This window comes from Camellia sinensis, chromosome 5 (assembly GCF_055761805.1).
Source record: "Camellia sinensis isolate YWXY chromosome 5, ASM5576180v1, whole genome shotgun sequence".
In the NCBI taxonomy this organism is placed as follows: Eukaryota; Viridiplantae; Streptophyta; class Magnoliopsida; order Ericales; family Theaceae; genus Camellia; species Camellia sinensis.
The window spans coordinates 28,125,047-28,137,081 of NC_138965.1; positions in this window are offsets into that span (position 1 = coordinate 28,125,047).

Genomic DNA, 12,035 nt, shown 5'->3' on the forward strand with positions numbered 1-12,035 from the left:
TTATGAGATTATATGGTTGTGTGAGTACATGTTTTCTTTTCTTCTTTTCAATTGAAAGAAAAAAAAAGAAAAAGAAAAAGAAAAAAAAGAAGAACATTTGATGCACTTGATACAATATATATATATATACATATATATGATAAGGAGATGTTTTAGCAACAAAATTTCAATACTCTAAGGGTTTTTTATTGATAAATCACATTTAGAAATATTCTAATCCAAGAAATTCATGAATTTTTTTTTTAACCCACTTAGTCCCATGTATTTATACTTTTATTCTATAAAGTGTTTTTTCTTAATTTACATTATTTTCTTACTCTTATACCTTTTTATTTAAAGTTGATTTTAATGTTGAGAGAGGAGAGAGGATAGAGAAGGGAAAGGACCAAGGCATAGGAAATTTCATACACAAATTAAATTGCTATGCTTGGTTATCATTTTTCAAAAACACTTTTCAGAAAATTTTACTTTTTTATTTTTCATGTTTTTTTGTTTTTACTGAATTTTTTTAATATTTTGAGCAATTTTTTTTTTATTTTTAAACATACCTAACATATATATACCTAAAAAGTAAAAAAAAAAAATTTAAAAAAACCTTTTAAAAATTCAATAAATACCAAAAATACAAAAAAAAAAAACGAGAATTCAGTATATTTTTTTATTTTTATTTATTTATTAATTTTTAAAAATATTTTTTCACAAATTTTTTACTTTTCAGATACATCTAAATAAGGTGCATCTAAAAAAGTAAAAAAAATGTTTAAAATTTTAAAAATATTCACTAAAAATAAAAAAACACGAAAACCAAAAAATTCAATTTTTAAAAAACTTAATTAAAAAAACTCAAACCAAACACACTGATTGATGTTATTATTTTATATTATTATATAATGTGAATATATTTTTTATTGACAACACATTAAAAATAATGTGAACATTCTCCCTCATCTGATGTGAACATTCACAACACCTTTCCGAAAAATTCTCTCTCATCTAATGTAGTGGTGCGAACGTTTACAACATGTGAATCTTCTTATTTTTAATTAACAATACATTAAAAAAACGTTCATTATATTTTTAATTGACAATATATTCTTATTCATAACTTGTTTTGATGTAAACATTCTCTCTCATCTAACATAGTGATGTGAACGTTCACATTCGTATGTTTTAATATGAATGTTCACATCATGTAATTAACAACGCAATGACAAAAATTCATTTTAAATTTATGTGAATATTCATTTCAATTGCATGATGTGAATATTCACATCATGTAATTTGTAACATGATGACAAAAATTCATTTCAAATTAATATAAATATAACGATAGTCAACCTATTGATGCATGAGAACTACCAAAACATAATGACAATCAACATTAAGGGGTTGTCTGAGATGACCTAAATAAGTGTAATTTTTGCCTTTTTACGAAAAGATGTGCAGAAAAGTAGAGATGTGATGTGATGGAAAAAGATAAAAAGATAAAAAGATGGATTATTTTGTGTATGCCAAACTTGGCCTAAATATCAACATTAATAGGGAGTAGGAGAGATTGAGGGTGCTTTGGTCTTCTTACCTCAAATAGGACCTAATGAAATAGTCAAAAACAATATGGGTTTGATAGAATAAAACTCTTAAAAAGTGAATTTATCAAAAAAAATTCCATACTCTAAACTCTTACATAATTATGTGGCAATGGCTTTTTTGCTTTTGGTTTTTATAATTATATATTAAAGTGATGGGCTTTTGTTTCAAAATAATAAGACTACATTGTGAAACATTTCTTTATAAAAAATTTATTGTTCTAATGTTGAATAAAATGGGTTAATGGAGGTTAAGAAGTCTATAAAAAGTGCCAGCAGATAACATGATATCGTAAGCAAATACCTGGCTACGGAGAAAATAAAAATAAATAAATGAAACTGAAAAGAATATATTTACATTTTTATGATGGCGTATATTTTTGTGTGCATATACAGGTCCTTATGTATCAGGTTGCACCAAAAAAGATTTCATCTGTAGTTTAATTATTTTTCCATTATGTCCTGATTTACAATTTCCCAAATAAAATGATATAGATGGGGAAGATTGGCTAGACATGGTAGAAATTGGTTGGAAAAATTACAAATTAGTTGGAATTCACAAAATATTTACAAATTCATGAAAAACATTATAGGTTTAATTATTAAAATTATAAAATTTATTACTAATTTAAAATTATTTTTAAAAACTTACACTGATTTACAATTTTTCCAAATTAGTTTAACACCATTGAAGGAAGCTTTCATTTCATTGAATAGAGGATACCTTGCTTCGCGCCACGTTTACGTTTGAAGGAAGCCAGTGACAAAGAGTGAGACTCGTAAAAGTGAATTTTAATAACCATGTATTTGGGACTTAGAGCTATTCTCTTTGGAGCTTAGGTTCAATTCCTCCAACCAACATAAATTTCTTGAGGCCACGGATGGTAGGGACCTAATTTGGTACACAAAAGTTGACCCAAATATCTTACATAACAAAAAAGTGAATTAATAGACCACAAATATTATTCAGAAAAATATAAATTAGTTGTATTTTTTTAAAAAAAAATTACATACATATGAAAAATTTTATTCTTTTAATATTTAAAGCTTTAAAGTTTATCATTGATCTATTTTTTTTTTTTTCAAAATACACACTGATTTGTTATTCCCCCAATATTATATATCCAAAAATAATAATTACAAAAATACCTACAATTTGGATATATACAGTATTTTTATAAACTTAATGTGATGTCTGTCACAATTAGAATAAAATTTAGTTAATAGAATTAATTGAAAAATTAAGATTTCTTACTGTCCTCATATATAATAATAAAATTACTTGAACTATTAATTAAATTAAAATTTTAATTTCATTAAAAATTGTTAATTGAATTATTGATTTATTAATAAACATATCGTTTTTTATGAAATTATAAACTTCAATGGGTGTAATGTAATTTCTAGAATCACAAGGGACCATTCTTATTTCAAACAAACCTTAGGGAGTGGAGTAATTCATACTTATTTTTCGTTTGGTAATATGGCACTGGAATAATCTAATTTGTATAATAATATATCACCGAATAAACACTTTACAAATGGGCTCCAACTAATTTTCTATTAAAGTAAAATAAACTCATCTAATTAAACGGCAACACATGATTGAGAAAAATTAATTTGTTTGGTAACATGGCAATAGAGTAATTCAAATTATTTAGTATTGTATTACCAAAAGCTATCGACGTAAAGACACAAAACTAAAAGGGTTTTAAAGAATTTTTAATTTAGGATTAGTTTTGGTAGTATAATAGGTGTAATGAGAATCATATTTTTTTAATGGTGTAATGAGATGGAGAGTGTAAAGGGGTAAACTAGTGGTGTAAGTAGAATCACTCCATTTGTAATTTATCTTCTTTTTTTTTTAAATTAAAAAAAAAAGTATATTGGGACTATTTAGTGTAACTTATTTGAGTTGTTTATAATATAATTTTTTTTGAAGTCAATGTCAAACTATTTGATGTAACTTTTGCGTACAATTTATTTGGTAAACATAACTTAAATAAGATTTAAAAAGCTGATTATCTATGTCACGACCCGCTCCCCGTACCCAAGGGTTAGGCATCGTGATGGCCAGTAACCGAGGTTACCTCCGGCCAAATCTTTAAACAATTTAATAAACACAAGCGGAAGAAATATTTAAATAAGGGTACTAAAATAATCATTGGAGTTTCTATTTTTATTACAAAAGGTATTGACCAAAAAGGCCGATTTTTACATTAAAAAAAATACATCAATAAAAGTGCTTTGTGCCTACTCCACATGCTGGTCCCGACATGCCACCTGAAAGTGATAAAAAAACTATAAGCTCATGGCAGAGTGAGAAATATTATACTAAGAGTATAAGGCATAAAATTCACCATGGATAATTAGTTAGGCCAAAAGAGCTTGATACATATAATACGAAAATCATTTGATATATACTTCAGATCATATAATATGAAAATCACTATACAACCATAACCTGGTACATCACTAAGTGCCAAGCACCACACTGGTCAATGGATCCACGACAAACACTGGACCACAAAGTGGTCAATCACTAAGCCCATGGTTATTTCAGTCCTCCAAGGCATAGGACTCACTAAGCCAATGGTTATTTCAGTCCCCCAAGGCATGGGACTCACTAAGCCAATGGTTATTTAAGTTCCCCAAGGCATGGGACTCCCGTGGTGGTACTTACAAAACATATTTTCATATAAGGTCACAACCAAATATTCTTTAAAAGTAAAACAAATACATCCATGGGTTTCCTTTTAAGCAAATAGAGTTCAGAAATAAAACCACGTAACTGAAACCTTTATAAAACATAACTTTTATAAATATACTAATAAAACATAACTTTTATAAAATAAATTTTGGTAAGTCAAAACATAAGTAAATACATTTTGATGACTCAAGGTATAATATAACTCACCTTAACTTTAATACCTCACTCTTTCTTTTCACCATCAAAAACCCTTTCCCCTTCCACTATTCTTTCCTTTCTTTCCTCTCTTTTCTTTCTCTCCTTTCTCTCCTTTCCTTCTCTCTTTCTTCTTTCTTTCTTTTCCTTTTCTTTTTCTTTTCTTCCTGCCGTTTCCTCTCCAGGCGCCTCCGTATTTATAGGGGAAAAGGCGCTACGTGGCAGATTCAGTAATAATTATATAGATTTATTCTTATCCTTAATAGATATTTAAGATAATTATCTTTTGACCCAATATTTTAATATAATTATATAAATAATTTAATTTCTAATTAAATTACACTTTATTATTTATCAACATAAAATTAATTATTTATTTTACTTCCACACCCATTATTATTATTATTATTTATATTATCTATATTATTATTATTTATATTTTGACCCCTAAAATTTTAATAATTATATTATTTTACAAAATTACCCATAATAATATATAATAAATTATATATTTTTCGAACTGAGATTAAATAATATTAGTATCAATTCTACAGAATAATTAGAAATCTGGGTCGTCACAATCTAAAAGTTTTGGGAGATGTGGTTTTGCCTTTTAATTTCTGATGACTAACTTTTAACTTACAATAAGATAGCAGGCACATTATAATTTTGTTTTTGTTTTCGTTTTTGATTAAATCAGCAGGAGATAATTTAAAAGTATCATGAAAATTATATCAAGCTTAACAATCAATCATTTAAAAACATCTAACAACATGTACCCACAAGTTAAAATAACCGTAAATCAATACTAGAAATTTTTATTTTATAATAGGACAGAAATAAAATAACCCAAAATAGTTTATAATGAGATAAAACATACCTCCTAGTTAAGAGTGTTAGAAGTGTACAGTGAGTTAAACCATGTTGGTTGTAGTATTGCTTTTTATAGACCTCTACTATTGATTTCCTAATTATAAGACATGTTGAAGGGTAGTGTATGAATTAGAAGTTGGGATATTAATGGATTGATGACAGCTAGTGTGGTTTAATTATGATCTACGTATTTGTTTGATCTACGTACTTTACTCTATAGGAATGTCTTGCTTGGATCAACATTAGGGTTATCCAGCTGAGAATTTGCCTTTTGCATTGCCTAGTAGCTAACCTGAAAATGAATTGTATGCTAATTCTTTCAAGCATCTTCATACATGAAGACAGGTCTGTTAAAAAAAAAAAGCCTGACAAACCTATAAATTCATTTAATCTGGTCTAAATCATCAGCTTGATCTCGTAACCCATTTAATCTTATCTAAATCATTGACTTGGCCCGGTTATTTTTAGCTTATTTTAATTTTGAAAATAGTTGAACTATTTAAAACGGTCAGGTTCCCAATTCCGTGGGTTTGGTTACGGTTAACCAAACCAAACTATCATATATCTATTTGTTGTTTTTGTATGTAAAAACAATATGTAAGTTACTAGCAAGATTTAAACACTGTCTTGATTGTGAAATTGATAAACTCTTATCAACCTAACTAAATTAATTGTTATTTATTTGTTTACTATTATAAAATATTGTTATATAAAACTTTTGGAATCGAACCGAATCAAATTAATTGATATGGTTTAATTTTGATCCAGTTATATAAGTTTAACGGTTCAGTTATGATTCTAATTTTCTTAGAACCATATGGACCAGTTTGGATTTTTGATTTATTGCAAATCTAAACTAATCAAATCCGTGAACACCTTCTGTAAAGAGAAGACACATTGACTCTAATGTACAAAACAACACCTGAATAACTTTGTTATCTTCTTTCCATTCTCATCTTCTTGATATTGTTTTTATGCTGAAGTAGAAATGGCTATCCATGGATTACGGCCATTGCATTTAGGTTCCCTAATATGTCTGACAATTGCATGCATTCATTATCATTTTGATGAAGTTAGTTTAATTTCATTCTTTTTTGTCAATTACTAATATGAGATAAGGATAAATTAATTTATGATATGCACTCGTACAGAGGGTATCATAGAAAAGTTAGGATATTTTTGTTGATAAAAATTATCAATATTTGTAGTGTTTTATGTCATTTTATGATAAAAGTTATGAATGTCAAATGTTTGATTTGCACTCTTAAAGTGAGAGTTACGAACTATTGTATTTATGTTTTGAATGATGTGATATGAACCATGTATGATGTTCAATGTTACGGATCAAGTTATGACTTGTGGTATTTGTTATGGAATGTAATGTTTATGTTATTGCATGTTGTGGTAGGGTGAATATAGTACAGACTTTTTTAAGGGTACACACCATAGCAACTCCTATGACATAATTCAGTAATCACACACATATGTTGGGATGGAACATTTTGACCATACGAAGATTTGAACTCAAATTCCCAATTATGTAAAAATTTGAACTCATGACCTCGATAATTGAAATACCTAAGCCGTCGTTGGACCGTCTGCAAAACAATGCATCATAAGTATTGATGGTCGATCAGAGATATTTTTAAGCTTTACTCATCATAAATATCAATGGTCGACTAGAGGCATTTTGATACTTAAATCAATATAAACTCTTAAGGAGAGAGAGACTAATTGAGTTTGTGCATAATGAATAAATTTCTTAACTTGGCTTGTGAGATCAAGGTTTAACTTAGAATCTGATTTTTCTCCCAAAGAATTTTAGTATAGTATTATTGGGCTTGTGGGACTAACTATTGGAAATATATAAATCCTTAAAAAGATAATTTATATTTTTAAAATAAAAATCTAGATTAGAAGAAAAATATAAATCTATATTTTGATAATCTAGATTTATAAATCTAGATTAGAAGGAAAAAAAAAATCTATATCTTTTAGAAGAAAAATATAAATCTAGGTTTAGAAGAAAAATATAAATCCTTTTAGAGATCATTAACAAACAAAAATTATATAGATTTGATAATCCAAAGTACATAATTTCATTAAATTTTTTTTTTTAATTTTAAAATTCATTCATTCTTTTAAAAATTAAATTTGATAAAATTATGTAATTACGATTATCTAATCAATCTGAAATTATCTTTTTAAGGATTTATATTTTTGCAGTGTATTTTTGCAAGTACGTCTTTATCTAATACAATTTTTTATTTTTGGGAGCATGTCTTTATCAAATACAATTTCTTGTTGTTTAGGGAACTTCCATAACAACGAGGTCATCTTGTCATTAAATATTTGGTTGACTTCTTTGATTATGTTTGATTGTTGCACGAACAACCACCTTGCATCACGTGGCATTGATTGGCTATGTCCAATAAAATTTTGTCCATTTGGCCGCTCTAGCCATGTGAGGTCAGGCTGAGGCCTCGTTTAGGAACAATTTTTTTTTAATTAAAAAGTCAAAAAATTATTAAATTAGTTAAAAAGTTAATAATTCATATCAAAATATCAAAAATTTTATTTTCTCTTTACTTTTTATATATTTTTTTCATAAAAAGTCAAAAAGTCATCCCAAACATATTAATTTTTTTTATCTCATATTTTAACCAAATAATCAAAAAGTTACTAAATTAGCCTGTTCCAAAACGAGGCCCGAGTTTTCAACTAATTTTTCCTAAGTGCAACTCGAACCGGCTCAATTTGAGCCATTCGTACTCTGTCCGAATCTTTTTTGGGCTTAGGCAATAATATATTGTAATTGGAGTGCGCTTAGGCAAATTTTTGATGTCCAAATTGTGATTTGGGCCAGGCCTAAGTAGAGGTTTTGTGTAACCCGAGCAATCCGAACCCGAGTTGCATTTCATATATTATAAAAATATATATAATATGTCTATAAATAGGTGGCCCTTAGATTTTATTTTATTTTATTTTATTTTTTTGCTGGACTTTGGCCCTTAGATTAGAATCTTGTATTTAGCCTCCGTTTGAGAAGTGGGTTGGCTTTTTGGATTTTTTGACTATTTTAGCCTGGGCTAAAAAGTCTAGTTTGGGAAGGACTTTTTGACTTTTTTGACTTTTTGACTTTTTGGTGAGGTGTGTTCATGATAAATGACCAAAATGCCCTTGAAGTGATTTTAAGAATGTCAACTCATTGATAAATTTTCTCCACGTCAGCGTCATTGAATTTTTTTATCTTTTATTTTTTATTTTTTATTTTTTTATGAGCTGTTTTGGGATTCGGGGTATCTCTATGGTTATTTTTTTTTTAATTTATGTTTTTGTCATTTTTCTTTTTCTATACATTCATTTGTTCTTTTTCTTAATTAGTCTATTAATAAATAATATTATATAATTTTAAATATTTATAATTTATATAATAATATAAGATCATAATTTTAAAATAATAATATCATACATATTTTGATACATTAATTAATATATTAATTAATACATCTATACCAACGTAAAAATGGTAATGTTAAAAAAATTTAATAAATTATTTGGTAAAAAATTTAAAATTTATAGTATTTTTCACGTAAAAATTAAGTACATCTAAAAATCTAAAAATTAAAAAATTAGGTACTGTTGGAAACGGAAAAAACATGACTGCATTTATGGGTTTGCAAATGCCAACGGTTCATTCACTCTCACACTCTCTCTCTCTCCCGACTTTCTCTCTCTACTCTGCAAAAAACTTTGCTCTAACCAGTAGAACAATCAAACAGCAGTAGTTGATTCAACAGAGATTCTAGAGAGAGAAAATGTCGAGCAAGTCCCCAATTTTTCCAATGCCAGAGCCTCACCACTTCAGCGACTATGGCTTCGATCCTCAAATCGATTACTTCCAGGTTTTCTTCTCCCTCTCTCTCTATATATATATATATATACACATACATGAATATGCAAATGTGTGTCGATTTCAATCTCTCTGACTCAATTTTTGTTTAAATTTTGATGAAAATTGAAAGGTGTTAGAGGAAGCTAGGAAGCACAAGCGCGAGACCACGAGATTGATCGATGCTCTGCACTTCAAGCTCCAAAAAAAAAAAAGAAAAAGGGAAAGCAACCATTACCTTCAAATTCCAGATCTTTGAGAGCCTGAGTTGCAAGGTCGCCGCTGATATGAACTCTGGTGGCGCACCAATGTCAGAAGTATCATCGTTCTTTTTCCCCTCAAGCGCCGTTTGGATCACCTCGTTTGCTTCAGCTCTAAAGTGGATGACCTAACTGGTGCGAATGTGTTCGAGGGTGTAATGGTGTGAACACCGATCCAGGGGTAATTTGGTAATTTCACCCCTCCTTGTATGTAAGTTACGCCCCTGAATGTGTTTTTGTCGGTTTGTGGCTAATTTAGCCAATTTTGGACTATAATGGCTAAATTAGCCCAGAACTCTCTTGCCAAACGGACCCTTAGACTATTAAATTAAAAGTAAAGACTAAACCCTACCAATTCTTGTCTTCTCTTCGTGTCTCAGACTCTCAATTCTTCATCAAAGAGTTGAAAAACGACGGAGAGAGGAAGAAGGACCACGAAGTTTAATCAGGGAATGATTTGATCTGCGTAGATGTTCATGCTCTTAAGGATTCCAAGTAAGCAATCCAGTTATACTCTTTTATCTTGATTAATATTTTACTAGTCTAGCTTGTATACTGATAGCAGAATGTTTATCCTAGCCTTCATCCATGAATTGCAATAGTTTAATCATGAGGATGCTAATCATTTTGGGCTATGGTTCAAATCCACTGAAAATGCACCATTGCTAGCCCTCTATTTCAGATTTGGATGCATTCTACTGCTACATTTGCAGAAGTTCGAATAATGATGAAATTAATTGCTTATTGGATTGTAGTGGTCAATACTTAATTAGGGTATGCATATATACTGATCAGGTTTAACTGAAGTTTTTTCCTAGTTTCTCTTGTTAATATGAAAGGATAAAAAAAAGGGTTTCTTGTTATAATATCATCATATTTCTTGTGAAATTTGGGCAATTCGGGCTAACCCAAGTTTAGATTATGAAGCTCGGTCCGGGCTTGGGCAGCCAAACTCAGGTTAATGGTTGGGCTTGGGCGGGTTGAGCACTGCCAAACACAATTCAAGCTGAGCTTGGGCAACTCTCCAGCCCGAGCGAACTCACCCGAGTTGCACCCCTAATTTTTCCTCCTTTTGTTTGCATTAAAATACTAAAAAATGCTAACTATAGCCTCATCAGTATTAGTTATTGTTAATATATGTGTATAAAATCTATTGAAATATATCAAAATATGTAAAATGTATATTAGATTTTTTTTTTTTTTGTGGATATTATTTAACTTTTAACAAATGGTCGGCGGACAATTGTTGACGGGCCCTAATAACAAATCCCTATTATGATTTCTTTAGTTTTGATCATCATAGCTTTAATGTGCCCATTGGGATAACCTATAAAAGCCAAAAAAAATTAAAAAGTTACTAAAGAAATCAAAAAGTCTATACTATTTGAAGGAAGCTTGTGGGGGAAGCCTAGAGGGCAAAATTATTATTTTGCCATTTGAATTCAACTACCCAAAAGTCAAAAAGTCAACAAGGGTAGGATAGTCATTTTGATTTTACTACAATATTTTATTACACATTTTTTCGTAAAAAGTCAAAAAATTTATTCCAAACATACATATTTTTTAGCTAAAAAGTCAAAAAGTGCACTTATATGGACATCCCAAACAAACCCACGTGATGTTTAATATTTTATATAAAGTAGAATTAAAATAAATAAATAAGTCAACTTTGAGAGCATTTATATACTTGTGAGGAGTGGTTCTTCAATATTCCTTCGTCCCAAATAGACCTTTGTTCAATCATCGCTCTAATACCTGAAACAGGAAACATTCCGATCGGGTGTGCCAGAATTAGCACTCAAACAGTTAATTAGATTGTGTATAGAAGGGAATGGGTTTGATATTTTAGAGACAAAGTTCAGTTGGTTGATAGTGCATACCTTTCTTCTTCAACTCACCTTTTTTAAATAGCCACTTGGTATAGATATTTCTTACGTAACTTGACTAGTTTGTCATCATTATTTAAGTGTCATGGCCGAGTCTCCTACTACACCTTCGGAAAGGGACAACCTAGGCCTACTTTATTTCTCGACATAGGTGCCAACCGATTTTACCAGTGTTTTTTATTTGGCATGCCGCTTGGTTAGTAAACGTATTGTTTGGTGTTCAATTCTCGACAACCTAATAGGTCTGATTGCGTTTGCACTTATAATGGATGGGCCCAAATGCATTATTTTAGACGGCTAACATAATTGCCCCCTAAGCTCTTGTCCACCTCGTACGCCGAGTGGTCTATGTGCTCAACTTACTGTAGACACCCCATTTTTGACCGACCTTGAGACTCAGACGTCACCAGTTGAGCGCTCGGTGATATTGCATATTGTGCTCGTTTGGAAGTCGCGGAGTCTCGGCTGCGAGCCTTACCTTCGGACTTTCGGACTCTTTCATGCTTTGCCTCGGTTTGCGAACCAGGCTCGGTTTTCTCTATTTTCTCTTCGCGAAGGGAGGGAGAGGTCTCGTAGATCATCTCTCAGTGGCCGTAGGCTACGTTTTGTGGTCGTAGGCCATTTTGCCCGTTT